Source organism: Phyllostomus discolor, chromosome 5 (genome assembly GCF_004126475.2).
Source record: "Phyllostomus discolor isolate MPI-MPIP mPhyDis1 chromosome 5, mPhyDis1.pri.v3, whole genome shotgun sequence".
In the NCBI taxonomy this organism is placed as follows: domain Eukaryota; kingdom Metazoa; phylum Chordata; class Mammalia; order Chiroptera; family Phyllostomidae; genus Phyllostomus; species Phyllostomus discolor.
This window is the reverse complement of record NC_040907.2, coordinates 21,326,482-21,345,723: the sequence shown is the minus strand read 5'-3', so window position 1 is coordinate 21,345,723 and position 19,242 is coordinate 21,326,482. Positions and strand designations below refer to the sequence as shown.

Below are 19,242 nucleotides of genomic sequence, written 5' to 3'. Positions count from 1 at the left end.
CGGCGTATTCTGAGCTCCTACCACACGCCTGGCCAGGGCTGGGGGACCCTGCAGAGACTCTTGTCATCACTCCCTCTACCCATGAGAGTTTCACAGAGAACACTCCGTTTTACAGACCAAGAAACCGAGGTTCAGCGAGGGGGAGAATGTGCCCCGAGTCATGCAAACCACACACCACACTGTGCAAACGGCAAAGTTCAATACACAGACGGGACTTGGTCCCAGGCCCCCGCTCCGCCTCTGGGACGGTCTGTGGAACTGCTCTGGCATTTTTAAGCCACCTCTTTTCTGAGACCTTCCCTGGGGACTCGTGCGGACACTCATCAACACTGACCTGGCTAGTGCTACACAGCGCTGCAGCCCTACACCCTTTTCACTGGGACCGCACTCCCCTGCGCTAGGCATGCTGGGGACTGGATGGATGGATGGATTGATGGATGCATGAACAGAGAGATGAACTGATGGACAATGGGTGGACTACTGAAATGACTAACCAATAAACTAGTGAATAAATGAAAGAATAAAAAGAATAAAAAAATCTAGCAGACCAGTAAGTGAATAACGAATGAATGGCAGATGAATGAAAGAACAAGTCTTACTTTACTGAGAAGTGCCTACTGGGCAGAGAAGTGCCTACCTAGTGAAAGGCTGGAGCCAGCCTATCTTCAGCCCCAGTTCCCACCTCACCCACACACCAGCTTCCCCGCCACCGAGAGCCATTTGCCTCCATTCCTCAAGAAGTCAAACAGCCTGTTCTCAGCCCCTGGGACAGACCTGTGTCTCCAAGTGTTGGCATTCCAGTGCCCACCAGCACAACCAGCAATCACAGCTCTCCTGAGCCCAGTGGAGCTTGGTAGTGGGAAGGCGGTTCACTGTCCCTGAGCGTCTCACAGAGGCGGGGAAACAAAAGCCCAGGGCTCTGGTCCTGGCTGGGACTGGAGTGGCTGGGTGACTTCAGACCAGTGGCTTCCCCTCTCTGAGCCCAGATGACTTCGCAGGGCCTTTTCAGCTCTGACAGTCTTTAGAGGGTGGGCCTCTAGATTTTTACAGTCGCTGGGTCAGCAGAAGTTAAGAGATCAAAAACCAGAAGGTAGGAAATAGTCCTGTTGACAAGCACCAAAGTCCACCTAGGAAAAGGCCTCCCAGACAAGGAGCCTGGAAGCTGCGGTTTAAGCCTTCCTCCGCCACTGCTCAACCTCTCCAGACCTCAGTTTCCCAAATTTTAAGATGGGGTGAAGTATCCCCACCTTGACAATTTCATCCCAACAGAGTTCCTGCGAGAGCCTGATGTGATAACGACCATGAACTACACTGTACAAACTGTAAAGTTCCATTCACCCAGGAAGGATTATTGTGGTGGAGGGAAACATACTGTCCCATTCTAATCTAGATCTTTCCAAAATGACCCTCTCAGGGGCCACAGCCAGAGAACAGTGGAGAGAGCCCAGAAATGGAAGCCTGACATCTGGGTCCCTGATTTAGCTATCCTAACAGAGGCAATGTGACGTTGGGCAAGTCACTTCCCCTCTCTGGACTTCAGTTTCTTCATCTGAAAAATGCCTGGCTTGGTACCTCTGGCTCAAGCATGCCAAGCTTCTGTACCCCAACCTTCAACCCCTGACTCTGCCCTCAGGGAGCTCACACCACCCGTTGGGGCCAGGACACAGACCAGGAGTGAGACTAGAGGCATCACTCCCACAGGAGTTCCTAGGGCAGGGGCCAGAAGGGCTCAGGGTCCTCCCAGGACGGACACTTTCCCAGGAGAGGAGAGACCTGGCCCAATGGCCCGGGTGCCTTGGACAGCGCCAGCCACCTCAGACCCAGCCTTCAGACCCTCTGCAGCCTACAGAGCCAGCAGGCCCTGACCTGTCTAGCAAGATACCTCAGGAACTCCACTGCTTCCAACAGAAGAGCCCTCCAGGGTGCTGGCAGGAGTGGCAGAAGGGGGTAGGAGCCTGCGCAGGGGAGAGTCTCAGATGACCCCCACTAAAACACCAGGGGAGGCCCCCCACCACCAGACACCCTCTCAGACACGACCCACTGGGGCTGCCAGCTTGCACCCAGCCAAGAACCCACCCCTGGGGGCATTTACCACCAGATGCCACCTCCTACAGCCAGGAGGCCCACCAGGTTGGGGAAGGGGGTCTCCAACTGCCAACCAAGCACACTTGCCAGAGGGCTTTGGAGCCACTCTGGTACTCAGGGCTGCCCCCCCCCGGGGGGGGCCACCCATGAAGGAGACAGGCCCACTCCCCACACATGCTGCTGGAGGGCAGGGTGTGGGAAAGCAGGTTTATTTCCTCCTGCCAGAAGTCTCCCTTGGAAACCCTGGGCCCACTCGAGCCCCTAGGGCCAGCCCTCTCCCCCAAAAATGAGAATATAGTTCCTCACAATACCATTTTTATAGAGCCTCTTCCAAAAGACATTTCCTGGTCCCTTCAAACCCCCATCCCCAACCCCGCACATGCCTCCCGCAGCTCTGAGGAAACCGGCAGTTAACTTTTTCCCAAAATTCCTGCAAAGGCGACTGGCTGGGGGGAGAAATGGACCCCGAGATCCTTTCGCGGCATTTCACAGCCTTCCAAAAAAAAGAGAGAGACAGAGAGAGAGAGCTTTTAAAAAAGAAGAAGAAAAGAAAACTTTCGGAGTTAACTTTAAATTCCCAGCCCTACCCCCCAAATCGCCCAGCGGCTTCCTTTTTTTTTTTTCTTTAAAGTGCAATTGCATTGTGTCTCACCTCCCCGAAAGGCTCGCGGCTCTCGCCAAAGAAAAGGAAAAAAAGCCAACCCTTCGGGTGCCCCCTCTGCTTCCAGCCGCCTCTCCCACATTCTCAGACAGTTTTATTAAAATTTTCAGACAAAAGAAAAACAAAAATGGCAGCCTGGCTTATTTTTAAAACAGGACAGGGACGCCATATTCTGCAGATCTGCAAAAAAAGGGAGAAATCCGGCACTGGCCGCTCCACCGGGCCGGCTGCAAAGTGCGCGAACCGCGCCGTTTGCAATCCGTTTATTTGCATTAAGTCCCATGAATCATTGTTTACCGGAGAATTGCAGCAGGTTTGAATAGCCCGGCTTAAGAAAACACACACACACACGCACACACACACACTCGGAGCAGACCCAGACACGCCGCCGAAGACACTTCCTACCCCGCGCGACGCCGCCGCTCCGGGCCCGGCCGCAGGCGCAGGCGGCCCCGGGCCTCGGAGCACCCGGCCCGCGCTGACAGCGCCCGCGTCCTGGCCCGCACCCCAGCCCGCAACTCCGCGTAACTTTCCCGCGGGCGGGCGCTCTGGCGGGCACCCGCCGCCACCGAGCCCGCTCCCCCCGCGCCCCGGGCCCGCACGGACCTGGCTGTGCTGGCGGCGGCTCCGGGACGTGGCCGCAGCCCCGCGCCCGGCGGCCCGAGCAGGGCCGGGCTGGGGCTCCGGCTCCGGGCTCCGGCTAGGTGCGGAGCCGCGCGCAAACCTTCCGGGTCGCCTGCTGTTCACTTCTGGGTTCTGCAAGCGCCGAGGCGGCGGCGGCAGGAGGCTGGGTCTGCAGCGCCGCGCGGCCCCCCGTGCGCTCGGCGAGCCCCCGCGCCAGGCGCCCGGCTCCGGGGGGGCCGCGTCGGGCCCCCGCCTCTCCGACTGCGCAGCCCGTCCGGCCCCGGGGGCTCCCGCGAGTGGGCAGCGCCGGGCGCGGGCTACGGAGCGCGAAGGGAGGGGGCCGGGCAGGGGGCGGGGGCGGGCCGCGCGCTGGGGGCCCCGCTCGGGCCCCGGGGCCTCGTCTCGCGCTCGCCGCCGCCGCAGCCACAGCCTAGCAAAGTTGCGCGGCGCCCACCGTCCGCGCCGCGCCGGAGGCAGAGCCACAAAGGAACTCCTCGCCCCCCTCCGCCCGCCCGAGCCACGCGGGGAGGGCACCGGCGCTCGGCCCTAGGCCAGCCCCTTCCCCAGCGCGGGGGCTCCCGGGGCCCCGGCGGCCGCGGCCATTGTCCCGCCCTGGCTGGGCCGCCGCCTCGCTGCCCCCTCCCCGGTGATGGCGGGCTGGGGGCCTGAGCCTGGCGGGCCATGGCCCTGACCAGGGCAACCCTGCTCGGGGCCGGGCTGCCCATGGGGGGTCTCCTTCGCAAATGCAGGCAGGAGAGGACCCTCAGAATGGGCCCCCACACCTGAGAACTAACGATCGTGCTCAAAATCCAGGCTGAGATTTTTTTTAGACGAGGACATGGGGATAGGGGTCAGAAGTTTGGACAGGACAGGCCACCCCTCCCTCCGCGGGCTTCGTCCCTCCCTGGCTCTAGGCCAGAGCCCCCAAAGGGTGGGGCCGCCGGAGTCTGTCAGCGGCTCTTCTGCAGAATCTATCAGAGGTGGCACCGGCTGTCCCTAGCTCCAGACCTCAGAGCCATCTGTGTGTGACTCCTCCTCCCGCCTCACCCTCCCCAGCCAATCAGTCACCAAGTCCTCCGGATTCGGCCTCCCGGGCTGTGTCAGCTTCCAAACTTCACTTTCTACCTGAGTTGGCCGATCCTTAGGTCCTTTCCCCCCAGCTCAGACTACTAACACTCACTGCCACCCAGCCTCTAGGCCACCATGAATCAAGGTCGGCCCTGCCCTCAGGGAGCACCCATTCCCTGGGGAGAGGACACACACGTAAACAATCACCTGCCACCGGCTTGCCATCCTCCAGGAAGCATTTCCCAGTTTATACACAGTGTGAGGGCCTGCTGTCAGGTGCTCTGCCGGTTGTCTGGGAACAGCTGTGAACAAGTAAGACCAAGTGCCTGTCCTCATGGTGCTTGCAGTCAGGCACAGACGCCAAGGCTGTGAGCAGCTAGAGGACAGGACACACAAAGTCACCATTAGTTTGTCACCTTTTGAAAACACACCATTTGGTTTCAAGCCCAAGTCCCAAGCACAGTGCCTGGCACAGAGCAGAGCACAATACACATAATGTGGCATGAAGTAGTTGGAACTACACAGCACGGGGAGAACACAGAGGAGGCCACTCTTTCTCAGAGTGTGAGTCTTCAGACTCTCTGAGGTGAGAGTCTTCAAAAATTGGATCTGGTGTGAGCTGGGGCGAGGAAGAAGGCAGGGCCTTCCCGTTTCCTTAAAAATGGGGGTGATAAATGTCAACCCATTGTTGGGAGCTCAGTGAGATAACACATTAAGAAATGGAGAAAAGAGACAATCTCTCATACAGAAGAATTCAAAATCACTTATGCAAATAGTCAAGGAGTTGGAGCATACATCTCCACTCCTTAAGTGTGAGCTTTGCCTCTCAACATCCAAAGTGCACAGCATGAAAAAGGAGGGAAGAAGTAACTTTGCAGTGGAAACGCTAAACAACTATGACCTCAGCCAGGTGATCATGGCCAACACCCACAGCCACGGATCATGCTGACAGTGCATACGCTTGACAGGACACGAAAGTGACACTTTCCCTCTGTGGACTTCCTCCCAGTAACCCGTAACCCCAGCCTTGTCATGAGAAAACACCAGACAAACCTGAATAGTGGGGTGTCCTAAAGATATCTCAGCAGGACTCCCCAAGACTGTCAAGCTCATCCAACACAAGGAATGTCTGAGAAACCGTCACTGCCCAGAGGAGCCTAGAGAGACAAAACCGAATGTCATGTGGTGTCCTAGATAGGGTCCTGGGACAGAAAACCCTGGGAAGACATGAGGTAAAAACTGAGGAATCTTAATAAACTGTGGAATTCAGTTCATAATGTATTAGTGAAAGTATTCATTAGTAAATAAGTATAAAACATTGTAACAAATATATGAGCCAAAGGTGTTCCTAATAGAGAAAACTGGGGCAGGGGAGGGGGGAGGTGTGGAAACTCGCTGTTATATCTTCTCAATTTTTTGGTAAAACTGTTTTAGAAAAATAAATTCCAACAAGGAAAAAAATCCTTCAAAAAATGTACCAATCCACGTCATTGCTGATGTCATTGTTAGTTGTTGAAATAATGCTTGATGTGGCACCTAATAAATGTGGTGCAAAGGGCCCAGCCAAAGTTATTGTGTCATTAGCATCGTCGCCATCATTGTAAGTCTAGGCACTTAGAAGAGCACATGCAAAGACCCCAGAGTTTAGGGCAGAAAGGGAGACGGGACAGAATCCTGAAGCTCGGACTGCGGAGATGAGGCCTTGATGGCGGAATGATGGGGGAGGGTACCAGGACCTGGCCCACCTGCCTCACCAGTTTCCTGTCCAACTGCCTGGAAAGCTGCCCTCGCCAGACAAAGCGAGCCACCTTCTCAGGCCTTGCCATCTCCCTTCTAATGTCTTTGAACATGCTGTTTCCTCTGCCTGGAACACCCTCCCTTGTCCTTTCATCCCACCTTTCCTGGTCACCTTCAAGGCATCCTTCAGATCTTAACTTAGATGCTCTCTAAATGGTCTTCCCACACTAGCCAAGGTGCTTTCGATATGGTCTGAATGAGCTGGTGTGGGCTGAGATGCAAGGAGCCAGACATGCAGTGACTGAGCTCACCTCTTTGCCACTGGCACCCATTCGCCTCTCCTCGAATCCAGCCACACCAGATGCTACCCCTTGCCTCAGCACACTCTGTGTCTCCAAGCCTCTGCTCACGCTGTTCCCTCTGCTGGGGATCCTTAGCCTTTTTGCTGCATCTCTTATTTCTGGCAAACACCTATTGTACTTACTAAGGCTCAGCTTAAACATCTCCACTGTGAAGCCTCCTATGTCCTCACATGGAAAGAGGCACTTTCCTCTGATTCCCAAGAACACCCATTCCTCTGACCACACTGCTGACATGGTGCATTAGAGTGTTTGGTCCTGACCAGTGTGGCTCTGTTGGTTGGGTGTCATTCCACAAAGTGGAAGGTCACCAAGTCGATTCCCAATCAGGGCACATGTCTGGGTTGTGGGTTCAGTCCCCAGTCAAGCATGTGGTTGGGAGGGTCTGCAACAGGCAACTCATTGATGTTTCTCTCCCTCTTTTTCTCCCTCCCTTCCCCTCTCTCTAAAAATAAATTTTAAAAGTATTTTTTAAAAAAGAAGTGCTGCCCTGGCTGGCGTAGCTCAGTGGATTGAGCGCGGGCTGGGAACCAAAGTGTCCCAGGTTCGATTCCCAGCCAGGGCACATGCCTGGGTTGCAGGCCATAACCCCCAGCAACCGCACAGTGATGTTTCTCTCTCTCTCTCTCTCTCTCTCTCCCTCCATCTTCCTCCCTTCCCTCTCTAAAAATAAATAAATAAAATCTAAAAAAAAAAAAAAAGAAGTGCTGAATGGATGAACAAATGCTGGGGCAGACAGCAAGCCCACTCTCATTCTCTCCGATTCTTCACATCTTCCTTACTCTCTTCCAGGAAGCCCTCCATGACTGCTCCAAAGCACTGTCTCCCTCCTTCTTTTTAACTTTTACAATTTAGCCCCTGATTATATTCTGTTGTATCTGTAAGTATATGTCCCTTGGATTATAGTAAATTCCTTCGGGAAGGAACTATGTTATATATGTTCTGGGTTGTTGTTGTTGTTGTTTTTTTTTCACTCATTCAACAAGTATTTACCAAGCACCTCCTTCTATGTCGCAGTTAGGGTTTCAGGCTCTGGAGAGGCCGTGGATAAGATGCAGACTCTGCTCTGACCAGAGCTTCAGTTAAGATACACAGTTAGTCAGGATAAATCAGACCATGCTGCAGTAACAAAGAACCCTGAAACCTCAGTGACGTAACACAAGGGGAGTTTATATCTCACTGTGCCACATGCCCATCCCGTGTCCTCGGTTCTAGTCACCCAGACACTTAGGCTCAGGAGTCCTTACCATCTTGAAGCTGCACCCACCGGAACGTTTGGCTTTCTCTGTTACCATGGCAGGAGAAGAGAAACTAGGGACTTGTGCATAGATTTTACACTGCTTCAGCCGGAAAGGGACACACATCACTTCTCCTCACTATCCATTGGCCAAGAGTAGTCACATGGTCCTGCCCAAATGCAAGGGAGGTTGGGAAGTACAGCGTTCCTCTGGGAGAGGAAGACGAGTAGACATTGCTGAGCTCTCCCCAGTCTGTTCCAGGAGACAGAATTTAACAAATAATCAAGAGGCTAATCAAGGACGGATGAGCATTTGAATCCTCTGCCCGGGCATCCCCTTTTGCCTTTGCCCATCATGTTTCCCTCCAGAAGGGCTTAGAGCTTAGAGTTAACAGATTCGGTTTAGGAGCCCAAGTGACCCTGGCTTTGTCACTTACAGGCTAATGATTTGAGGCCAGTTTCTCCCTGTCCCTGGGCCTCAGTGTTCCCCTGTGCAAACTGAGTGTAATGCCTACTTCATAGGACAAAAATTAAATAAGACCACATATGGGCTAGGTCACTGCAGGGACGGGCGCCTGTACTTCTGGAACCCACTCCCACCGCCCCTCCCCTGGAAAATCTTCCCTGAGAACACCAGCCCAAGTTTCCCCCAGCCCCCGGAGCAACTCCTCAAGCCCTTCTCATCTGTATCAACCAAGTCATAAGACAGAGGAAAAGTGTCATTTGAAGCCCAAAACTGGCCTCTCTGCCTTCTTAAGGTGGTGGCACAACTCATATCCGTGGGAAACCGAGTCCATCTGTGCTCTCCTTTCCATTTTGGGGGGTGGGGGTGAGAATGGGAAAAAATCTACTGCCTCCTCCGAGAATACTGAGCATTTGGCCCTCTGTTAAGTGGAGATTAATGGAGCTTGGGACATGGGTTGCCCTGTATCAAGGCTGTCCATGAGCTGAGCAGGAAATGGGGGCCTAAACGGCTCTGTGTGATAAAATTATGGGGATCGTGTGCCCCAAGTCTCTGCGTGGTCTGGCCCCTGCCCAAATCCTCCAACCTCAGCCAGGACCGCTGTCCCCCTCGGCCACTGTGCTCCAGCTGCACAGCCCTCCTCTGAGTTCTGGAAGGTGTGCTGCTTTCCTTGGCTACACGGCCTTTGCAGTCCCCTCCTCTTGGCACGTGCTCCCCCACCTGAGCACACCCACCATGTCCCCCCGCCACCTCATGAGTGTTCACCCAACCCGTCCTGGTTCATAACCTGAGCCTGAGAGCTCAGGCATCCTTCTATTGTCCTCGGGGTGCCCTCTCGGCTCCATGGGCTTCTCCTCGCCGTCACACTTACCCCAGCTGTAATTCTGCACCCAGACTTCTACTCCCATGATCTCACATCCGACTGTAAACTGGGCACTCAATGCATATCTGTTCATTCACTCATCCGACAAAAAGGGGTGGGGACTGGATATTCGAAGGTGAGGGGACTCCGAGAATGAATGAGATGAAACATGGGAGCGCTGCCTCAAAATTTGGCCCCCTCAGTATAAGGGGAGAGCTTGAGCAGAGCGGTGGCCAGTGGACAGGTGGCTGCAGGAGGTAAAAACAGGCATAATATTGTTCATCTTTCTGCCTTGTGCATTGCTGTGACACAGCTCCCACTCTGTTCCTTCAACCTGCAGGAGAAGGGGCTGCCTGTTGCATGCCTGGATTGGCGCTGGGTGGAGAGGAAACACGGACAGCAGAAAGAGAGCAAAGGTACGTCAGGAGCGGACAGATGGAGCTGGAAGTGATCAGGTCTTTGTAAGTCACTGGATGTCTTTGAAACATCAGATTTCTACAAAACATGAAGCAGGACATTCCAGTTAGTTTTTATTTAAGTCTCAAAGGACTTGGAATCTGGATTTTAAGTACAAAGACTGTTGGGACTGATTAGCAATGTCTGCCATGGGCGGTGCCAGCTGGTTACCAAGGCCAGCCTCATCCAGGGGCTCCCGGCTCTGCAATTTAGCTTGGCGTTTGCTTAACCAGAGGGTCAAGGCTATGTCTTAGTCGACTTCTGAGTCTCTACGCTTAGTAGTGAGCTGGGGGTTTTGGGGTGCAAGGAGGTGGCAGAGGGAAGGGCAGGAGAGCAGAGCAGAGCCAACAGCAAAGTCAGAGCCCCAAACAGGCAGGGCAGCACATGTGGATCCAGGTTCTGACTCTATTAAATAGCCTCAGTGACCTAGGATCAGCCATGCTGTATCTCCAGGCCTCAATTTCTTCAACTGTGAAATGGGCCAATAGTAGTACCTGTTGGCAAGTTTTAAGTGAAAAGCATGAGCATTTTGAGATCAGACATGCAAGGTTCAAATACTGGCTCCCACTAGTTTTAAAACCCCAGGGCATCTCAGTCTTCTCATTTACAGAATAAGGGTAGTAATTATTTCACAGGGCAGGAAGTCAGGATTGTCAATCATATATACCACATTTATCAAGCATTTACTATAAGGCAACTTGCTGGCTTTTTAGGGGCTTGGTCTCACCTGGAGAAGGTACAGTGCCCAGCACGGTACCCAGAATCTGGCCCGTGCTCAGGGAGTATCCATTCCTCTTTTCCTATAGGATCTAAGGAGTTCATGGGTACGGAAGGGCTTTATCACCCACAAATCACCTTCAGAAAGTGACGGCAGTAACTATTTACGAGGTGGATCCGCCAGTGCTCAGCGGGTCACAACAGATCCGGACCTAGCTCTCTTTTATGACTGGCCCTGGGGACTGCCAGAGGGAAAGGGCAGAAGTGCTATAATGAAAGGGCAGACAATTACCTTCCCTTATAATTACCATTTGCAGTAATTAAATAATAATAGCCTTTTGTAGGCCCTGAGAACTTAAAGCAGCCCGCATAGATAACATCAGGTTCCCGCTCTCTTCTGCCAGGAATCGTGTGCCCACAGGGACAGAATGGGGAAATTGAGGCAAGGACAAGAATAAGGCCTGGTGGCCAAAATAGTTCCTGACACTCAGTAAATATTTATGGAGTGAATGAATGGGTTCAGTCGCCTAGGGCGTTCCTGTGGTCGGTGCCTCGGAGGACAGATGACGAGATAACATGGATAACAAAGAACTCCCGTTCTTTTGGTAATCTGTGGGTGGGAGTAATCTGCGGTGCGGTAGGGAGGAAATCCCTGCCGTTAGGTCTAGACGGACACCTGAGACAGCCTCAGGATGACCACTGCGCTATCAGGTGGGTAGTGGAACTTGACTAGAAAGGGCTGGGAGAGTTAGGAGCACTGGAGGGGCTGGGGGGCAGGCCCTACTGAGGCTCAGAGCACACAGGGGCTGCAGAGTAGTGGTGGAGGTACCCTGGCCTCGCTAGCTGTGCTTGAGTCTCAGTTCTGTGTGACAGGTTAGTCTCCTAACCTTTCCATGCCACGGTTTTCTCATCTATAACATGAAGATGACTTAGTCATATTTCCCACTTCATAGCACTAGTGTGAGAGAGAGCTGCTTGCTAGGTGCTTTGGCCACTTAAGTGGTTACTGTCATCAATACATGAGCTGGGCTGCACCCACTATGGAGCCAGTCATGAAGACTTGTAGGGGCGGTTTTTCCTAGAAGGAGCTCCCTCGATTACCCTCCTCCCAGCACAGCAGGAGGCTTGTCAGATGCTGGGAGACCCCCAAGGGAGGTGTCCCCTCTGCTATGGTGTTGGAGTTCATGACTCTGGGTCCCATCTAACCTAGGAACCCTGCAAAATGAGATAGTGTTTGTAGAAGCACTTTGCAAAACAGAAAGTGCTCTAGAAATTTCAGCGATTATTCGCAGGAGCTGCATTCCTACTTCCCGCATCCCATCCTTCTTTCTTTCACCGGCAATGTCTTTGCCAGCCTCCACATGCACGGACACCTTTTTCATCTTTTTTTTTCTTGTTTTTAAAATGTATTTATTTTTTCCATTATAAAAGCAATACATGCTCATGATAGAAACATTAAAAAATACATAGAAGTCAAAGAAAACAGAGGAAAATGTCCTTTGGGCCCATGACCTACTGATGACTAATAGTTTGATGTATTCCCTTCTATGGGGGGGCAGGCATTTTTACAAAGACATTTTTACCAAATATGCTCATCTAGTAATATGCAAACTTACATAAATTGTTTTGAATATCTTTTTTGCTTATTATAATAAATGGATAGAATCAGTACATAAAGCAAAAGAGGAAAAAAAAGGAATACTAACCAGGATCCCCCAGCTCAAATGCAATGCAGCCCCCCCCGCGCCTCCCTCCACCTCCTGCCCGGTCATTTACCAAAAACTTGCAGCTTTGGGCCCTGGCCAGGTGGCTCAGATGGTTGGGGTGTCGTCCATTACACCAAAAGATTGCAGGTTCGATCCCTGGTCAGGACACATGCCTGGATTGCAGGTTTGATCCCCAGTGGGAAGTCTGGATCCTGACCATGATTCTCAGTCCTGGTTTTCAATGTCCTAATGGATTTTTGCCTTTTTCTGAGACTTCATAGGTCTGTTGGTGGGTGTATCACTATGAGCTTGCTGGATTCTGCTTTAAAAGTTTGTCTTTAACCTCTTTGACCTTTCATGCCATTTGTCCCCTGTGACACTTCCTCCTGCTTGAAATTCTCACCTTCCTTGACTTCTGTGACCCGCTGGTCCTTGAACTCTCCTTTCGCCTCTCTGATCCTTCCTTTACTGACTTCCCTTCCTCCCCAGCTCCTCTCTTAAATCTTGGTCTCCCTACGGTTCGTCCTTCTCTCTTCTTTGTGTAATTTCTTCCATTCTTCCCCCACTTGCTCAAGGTTAATTCTCCCACCATGGTCTGTCCCTCCAGCCCCAGAATCACAAACCCAGTGGCTTGCTGTACCCTCCCCCGATTATCCTGCAGGAATGTGAGATGAAACCCTCCCCCCATGGCCTCCGAGTTTTCTTTTCTTTCCCCACATTATTCTTGTTGGATGGATATATTCTCATGTTCATTTTCTCTCTTTCCCTTTCCCTCTCCTTCTCCCTCCCTCTCTCTATTCCCCCACAACGGGTGGCTCAGTGTCACCACCTCCCCTTGACCCCGCACACCACTGGGTCCAGCTTAACCTGTTTGAGGTTTTGTGGTTTGGGGCTTTTTCTGTGTGTGTAAATTTTCATTGTGAAATAATTTCACATTTTCAGAAAAGTTGCAACAATAACACCACAAACTCTCCAAGTATTCTTCACCCAGGTTCACCAACTAATTAAATTTTGCCTCATTCACTCTGGTTTTCTCTCTCTGTACGTACATCCTCACACACACACACGGAAATATCAGCTAAATATTTCAGAGTATGTTTTGTAAGTAGTCTAGTAGAGAACAATAACACAATCACCAAAAATAGGAAATTTAATACTGATACAACTCTGCTGTCTAACGTACTGCCCATGTTCAAATTTTGTCAATTGTTCCAATAATAAATAATGTCCTCTGTAACTATTTTCCCCAGTCCACGATCCAGTGCAGGAAGGCACATTGCATTTAATTGTCATATCTCATTAGTCTCTTTCCTCTGAAACAATTCCTGAGCCTTTCTTTGTCTCTCTTGACCTTGACATTTTTGAAGATTCATGGACAAATTATTTTGTAAAATGCCTTTCAATTTCTGTTTGAGGTTTCCTCATTTCAGAGTCAGATTATGCACTTTTGGCAGGAACACTGTCCAAGGTTGCATCCTTCTCAGCATCTTACCTAGGGCATTCGACACCCAGAACAGATTTTTTGTTTTTTTAGAGAGGGAAAGGGAGGGAGAAAGAGAAGGAGAGAAACATCAATGTGTGCCTCCCTCTCACACCCCCCACTGGGGCCCTGGCCTGCAACCCAGGCATGCGCCCTGACTGGGAATCAAACTGCTGACCTTTTGGTTCACAGGCCTGTGCTCAATCCCCTGATCCACACCAGTCCAGGCCAGATTTTTTTCTAATTAAAACTTTTTCTTCTGTGTGGCAAAACTATTTTTCAAAAATAATCATGAAATGATGTGAATGATAACAATGGCCTAGAAAAGAAACACAGAAACTCCAATAACAATTGTTAGAAAATCCAATTATTTAAAAAAATATAAGACACACAAGGGAAAAAATACTGGATTAATGATGTTTCCTTACATGAGTGTAGTGTCAGAGGACGGGAGGGAAAACCTGCACCGACATACTGGTCCATGTCACAGAAATGCATCGTAACTGTACACTTTCTGGTTTTTATGCCTTAACTGCTGTGATTTCTCATGCCCTTCATCAGAATTTATTTTATTCATATGTTCCTGTTCGATAGAAAATGTAGCCAGATTTGTAAATCAGTCTTCACTCAATAGTTGACCAAAGAATACTTTTTATTCATATTAATTTAGAAAAGTCTCTTTCATATGAACCCGCAGATATGCACACAGGTAAAGAAAGGCCATCAGTGCAGGGGAAAGTCTGGAAGCGGCTCACAGAAATCCCCTCTCGCGGTAAGTCCAGGAAGCTGCAGCCCTGTTCCTGGCTTTGCGTCCTTGGGATTGATGCTGGTGCACACATCTCCACAGTCAAAACCTTTCCACTAAATTATTCTCACCAGTAAATTCATCAAATATCTCTAACAGACTTAGTTAAGAAACGAAACTTCCAAAATTTTTCTTCTTTTGCAAAAACAGACAAAAGGCCTGAAACTGACGTTATTTGATCCAACGTCTTTCAGGAATGCCCAGTTCTAGGTGAAACGGGCCGTGGCCTTCCAATGTTTTCCCTGTGATTTCTTCCCTCGGAGGAAGGCCAACCTCTTCTGGGGTTTCTCCCGGCTCCCTCCTTCCAAACGTGCTCATTTTTCCCACTCCCTGACCATTGTTGTTGCAGAGTCAACGCTCTTCTCCACAATTCCCTTCACCAACCTGCAAGGAGCAATTTGAACGCTTGATGTTTTACTGTTCCGGCATCGAGGCTGATTCCAGCTGGTTCAAATGCCTTTGTGTCTGATTGACCTCACCTGAAACTTCACACTTGATAAAAGATAACTCGGGAAAATTGCCACATGCGGCGGAGAGGAGAATCTGCCCGGATCCCCCTTTGGAACACACAGCTCTTCAAAGGCTGGGGTTAATTTTTCAAACATTGTCCCGATGTCATGCCCCACTTCGGGTGGGGCGGCGGTGTTGCCTGGGGGAGACTCTCCACTGCGCTCCATTCTGCAGCATTTTCCATCGACAAAGCGACCCTGAAAGGAATGACTACATTTTTCTAAAGTTCCAAAAAATGTCACACAGGGGGGGAGGAACTCCAGGTGGTCACACAGAATGTCAGAATTAAACTCACTCAAGTTCAATTTTCTTTGCCACCACTCTGCTATTATTGCTTATTTTGAGTCCACTATTTAAACACAAGCACATATTGCACCCAAATTAGCTTGAACAGTTAAGAACTGAAATTAACTTATGCTGGAAAAAAAAAACCAGTTTTTAGAGTCCACACATGCCAGGGCCAACTGGAATACTGGAAATTTTCCAAATAAATATTCACCTTGAATCCATCATTTATTAAAGGATAAGCATAATTAAAATATGCTCATTTGAAGCACATGTGTATGGGTGTATATATATATATATATATATACATATATATATTTGAATATATACTTAATAAATAATTAAAGATAAAATTAAAACTCAGCCCTGGTCAAGTAGCTCAGCTGGTTAGAGCATCATCCCAGTGCACCAACATTTTGGGTTCAATCCCCCATCAGGGCACATAGCAGAATCAACCAATGAATGCGTCAAAAGGTGGGGGAAAAAATGAATGTTTCTCTTTCTCTCTCTCTCTCCTCCCCCTCCTTATCTTCTTCTCTCTCTAAAATCCATAAACCAATAAACATATCCTCAGGTGAGAATATAAACAAACAAACAAACAAATAAAAGACTAGACAGTACATATTTTAGCCTTGGGAGGAAGAGAGATATGATCTCTCTCACAACTATCACTTCTGTACTAAACCCTGCCCTTGCAGGTGGAAGCAGCCAAAGACAGTACATAAAGGAGTAGTCCTGGCTGGATTTGGCCTGTGGTAGGCTGGAGTCTGCTGACCCTGACCTCCAGCATAGAATAGTAGGTAAAATGTGGGCTTATTATGTGGCTTCCCCCATTAAAGTCCTGGCTTCATCACCTGCCAGCTTCAGAACAAAATGTATGATATTTAACTTCTTGGTGCCTCAGCTTCCTTATCTATAAAGTATGGATAAAAGGTAATTTTGTACTAACAATGCCGGGCCATGCTGGCTGCTATAATAGCCCTAAAACCTCGGTGGCTCAGCACAACAAAGTTACTTCTTATGCCGTCACACTCCACTCCTGACCGGCAGAGGTGGGCGGCATAGCTGGTGTCAGCTCTGCTCTGCGGACTCATTCAGAGATCCACACTCAAGCTACCATGTGGTTTCACCATCTCTAACACATGGCTTCAAGGTTGCCCTGTCCTCTGCCAACTGGCGGGTCAAAGAAAGAGAGAGGAGTCTTCACTCTTAACTGCCTTGGACCATCGGTCGCTTCTACTTACATTCCGTTGGCAAGAACCAGTCACATGGCTGCACCCAGATGCGTGGGGTCTAGGAAATGTAGTTCGCTGTGGGTCTAGGAAAAGGCAATGGGTCTGATGAGCATCCAGCCAGTCCCTGTCGTGGACTCCAGGGGATCACGAGAACGGTGTTAGAGAAAACTGTAAAGACGTAGAACAGTGTCTGGTCCTCACAAGCACCCCATAAACGTTGGCTGTGATGATTAGGGAAGCCGGAGGGGAGAGAGGAAAGTGCTCTTTTCCTTTTGGGCTGTAAAGCCATATATACCGACGTCACCTGGGAGCAGCAGGCTGCTATGGCTTCTACTGAGCGGCAAAGCCCAGCGTAAGGAAGAGACGCTGGCCCACAGAAACAGAAGCCTGGGTGGAAGGCGGAGGCCGGCAAGAGAACCCTGACTGCACCAAAGTGCCTGCCACAGCCACACTCGTTTTTCTCTGGTCTTGGTCAGTCTGTGGTCTGCGGTTAATCACAACAACACAGATGGTCACTAACAGTCACTGAGGTCTTATGTCAGATGCTTTGCTAAGCTCTTAATAGACATCAACAATTTTTATTTTTATTTTTTAAAGATTTTATGTATTCATTTTTAGAGTGGAAGAGAGGGAGAGAGGGAGAGAAGCATCAATGTGTGATTGCCTCTCATGTGCCCCTTACTGGGGGCCTGGCCTGCAACCCAGGCATGTGCCCTGGCTGGGAATCAAACCAGCAACCCCTTGCTTCTCAGGCTGGCACTCAATCCACTGAGCCACACCAGCCAGGGCAGACATTAGCAATTTTTAACTCAAACCTCAAACTATGGCAGGGGAGTGGATCACAAAGTCATCTTACAAAGTTCACACACACACACACACACACACACACACACACACACACACACACGGTCTGTCCAGAAAGTATCCAGCCATGCAGTATGAAAAATAGACCTTTATTGAAGAAGATACAAGATACAAGAAACACTGTACGTAGGACAATGACACCCCAGTCTCCTTCAAAGTAGGCAGGCACCTTGGGACCTCACATAGTTCTCCCCATGGCCACCAGCTGCCCTGTCATATTTTCCTGAATCTCACTGATGGTCCGAAATCTCTTCCCTTTCAAAGGTAATTTTAGTTTTGGGAAAAGCCAGAAGTCATAAAGTGCTAAATCTGGGCTGTAAAGGGGCTGAGTCACCTGGATGACTTGATGTTTTGCCAAGAAACCTCTGCATGAGATGTGATGTGTGAGTGGACCTATGGTCGTGATGAAGCTTCCAATCACCAGTTGCTCATAGCTGTGGCCTTCTGAATCACAGAATAATTTCCATGGATAAATGTTCAAGCTTAATGCAAAATCTGATGCAGATTCGTTGCTCTACTTGCTCATCATTTTGAATGTGCCAGCCACACGGTACACATGCTCACTCAACAGCATCTACCTCCCCCACTGACTAGCACAGTGAAGTCGTCATTGTTCACACATGCGCATTCCAGTCCACTCTCCTTGGCTGCAAGGTTATGTGGATGTTGTGCAAACCATTCTTGTTATATTAACAATGGCTGGAGTTTTTCCGAACAGACTGCATGTGTGTGTGTGTGTGTGTGTGTGTGTGTGTGTGTGTGTGTTTATCCTCACCTAAGGACATGCTTATTGATTTTAGAGAAATGGGAAGAAAGGAGAGAAAGGGGGAGAAAAACATCAGTGTGAGAGAGAAACATTGATCAGTTGCCTCTTGTACATGCTCTGACCAGGGACTGAACCTGCAACACATTCATGTACCTTGACTGAAAATCCAACCTGTGACCTTTCAGTTTATGAGACAACACAACTGAGTCACACCGGCCAGGGCCACAACCATATATTTTAATGCACAAAATAAACTAGACTAAACTACAACAGAAAGCATCAGAGTGTATCACACACAATAACAGCCAGTTTTCATTTACGGACTTGTTTTAGGTTATGTGTGTACTGGTTGCGATATAAAACACCTTTCTTACCGCTGTCACTGTCCTGATTCACTGACCCTTCCCAACGGCCCAGTGAAGGAGGTATTATTATTCGAAGCTCCATCCTACTGGCAAGGACACTGAGGCCCCGGCAGGTGACCTTGCTTCCTGCAGGCTGCACAGTTGGGAAGAGGGCACTTGTACCTCTGTGGTTTGGCTGCTGAGTCCCACTCTGAAATCTACCCTAATATCCCTCTAATAAACCATTCACTTCCTTGTGGGCTTAAGCGTCTTCAAGTTGGATTTCTGTGCTGTGCGAGCCCAAGAGTCCTTGTCAAGGGAAGCAGGGGCAGAGGGCAGAGAGCATGGACAGAGCACGGGATGTGAAGAAAGGAAGGAGGCTGGGTCTTGGACTGGGCACAGCCTGGAACTGCCCAGACACCTTCAACGGGGTGTTTCACCTTTCCAAGTCTGTGTGAAGGAAAATGAAGATGGCAGTAATGTCTCCCTCAGAAGTTTTGCCAGAAAGAAGAGAGATGACCAGGAAGAAGAGAGATGACCAGAAAGAAGAGAGATGACACAGGGAAGTACCAATCCTGGGACTGGCTGTGAGTCCAGGGATGGGGGAGGGGAGGGCAGAGACAGCACCTGTAAAGGTAAGGAGAGGGCACTGAGCAGAGCAAGGAGGGACCAGCCAGAAAGAACCAGGGGATGGGAGGTCCCACAAAGCAGGTGTCGCCAGCCGCAAAGGCTGTATGATGAGTGCAGACAGGGTCAATTAACCATGCGGAATCCTGGGAGGTCCTTGGAAGGGCCAAGTGGGAAGTTTCCCAGTGTCCTAAGGCACAGTCATTTCCTGTGAATTAAACTTGAAGAATACACAGCATGGTGCTCTTTCATCCCAGGTGGCCTCCATTCCAGGTGGCTAACAGAGGAAAATGGAGTCAAGTATCTCAAACCTATGACTCAGGACGGGGGTGGGGAGGGGGGTGGTAGGAG

The 19,242-nt window shown here is 50.2% G+C and overlaps 1 protein-coding gene across 4 annotated transcripts in view; it reads right to left on the bottom strand.

Moving 5' to 3' along the window:
- The window catches only part of ZNF362 (zinc finger protein 362), a 39,474-nt gene extending 35,998 nt beyond the window's left edge, over positions 1 to 3,476 (bottom strand). For 3 of the 4 annotated variants that reach the window (XM_036025731.1, XM_028511688.2, XM_036025732.1), the window contains exon 1: positions 3,353 to 3,463. The gene's annotated coding sequence lies outside the window, so the exon portion shown is untranslated. Of the gene's footprint in view, positions 1 to 3,352 lie in introns of all 4 variants that reach the window. The other variant, XM_036025733.1, reaches the window with a different exon arrangement.
- Between the last annotated feature and the right edge of the window lie 15,766 nt (positions 3,477 to 19,242).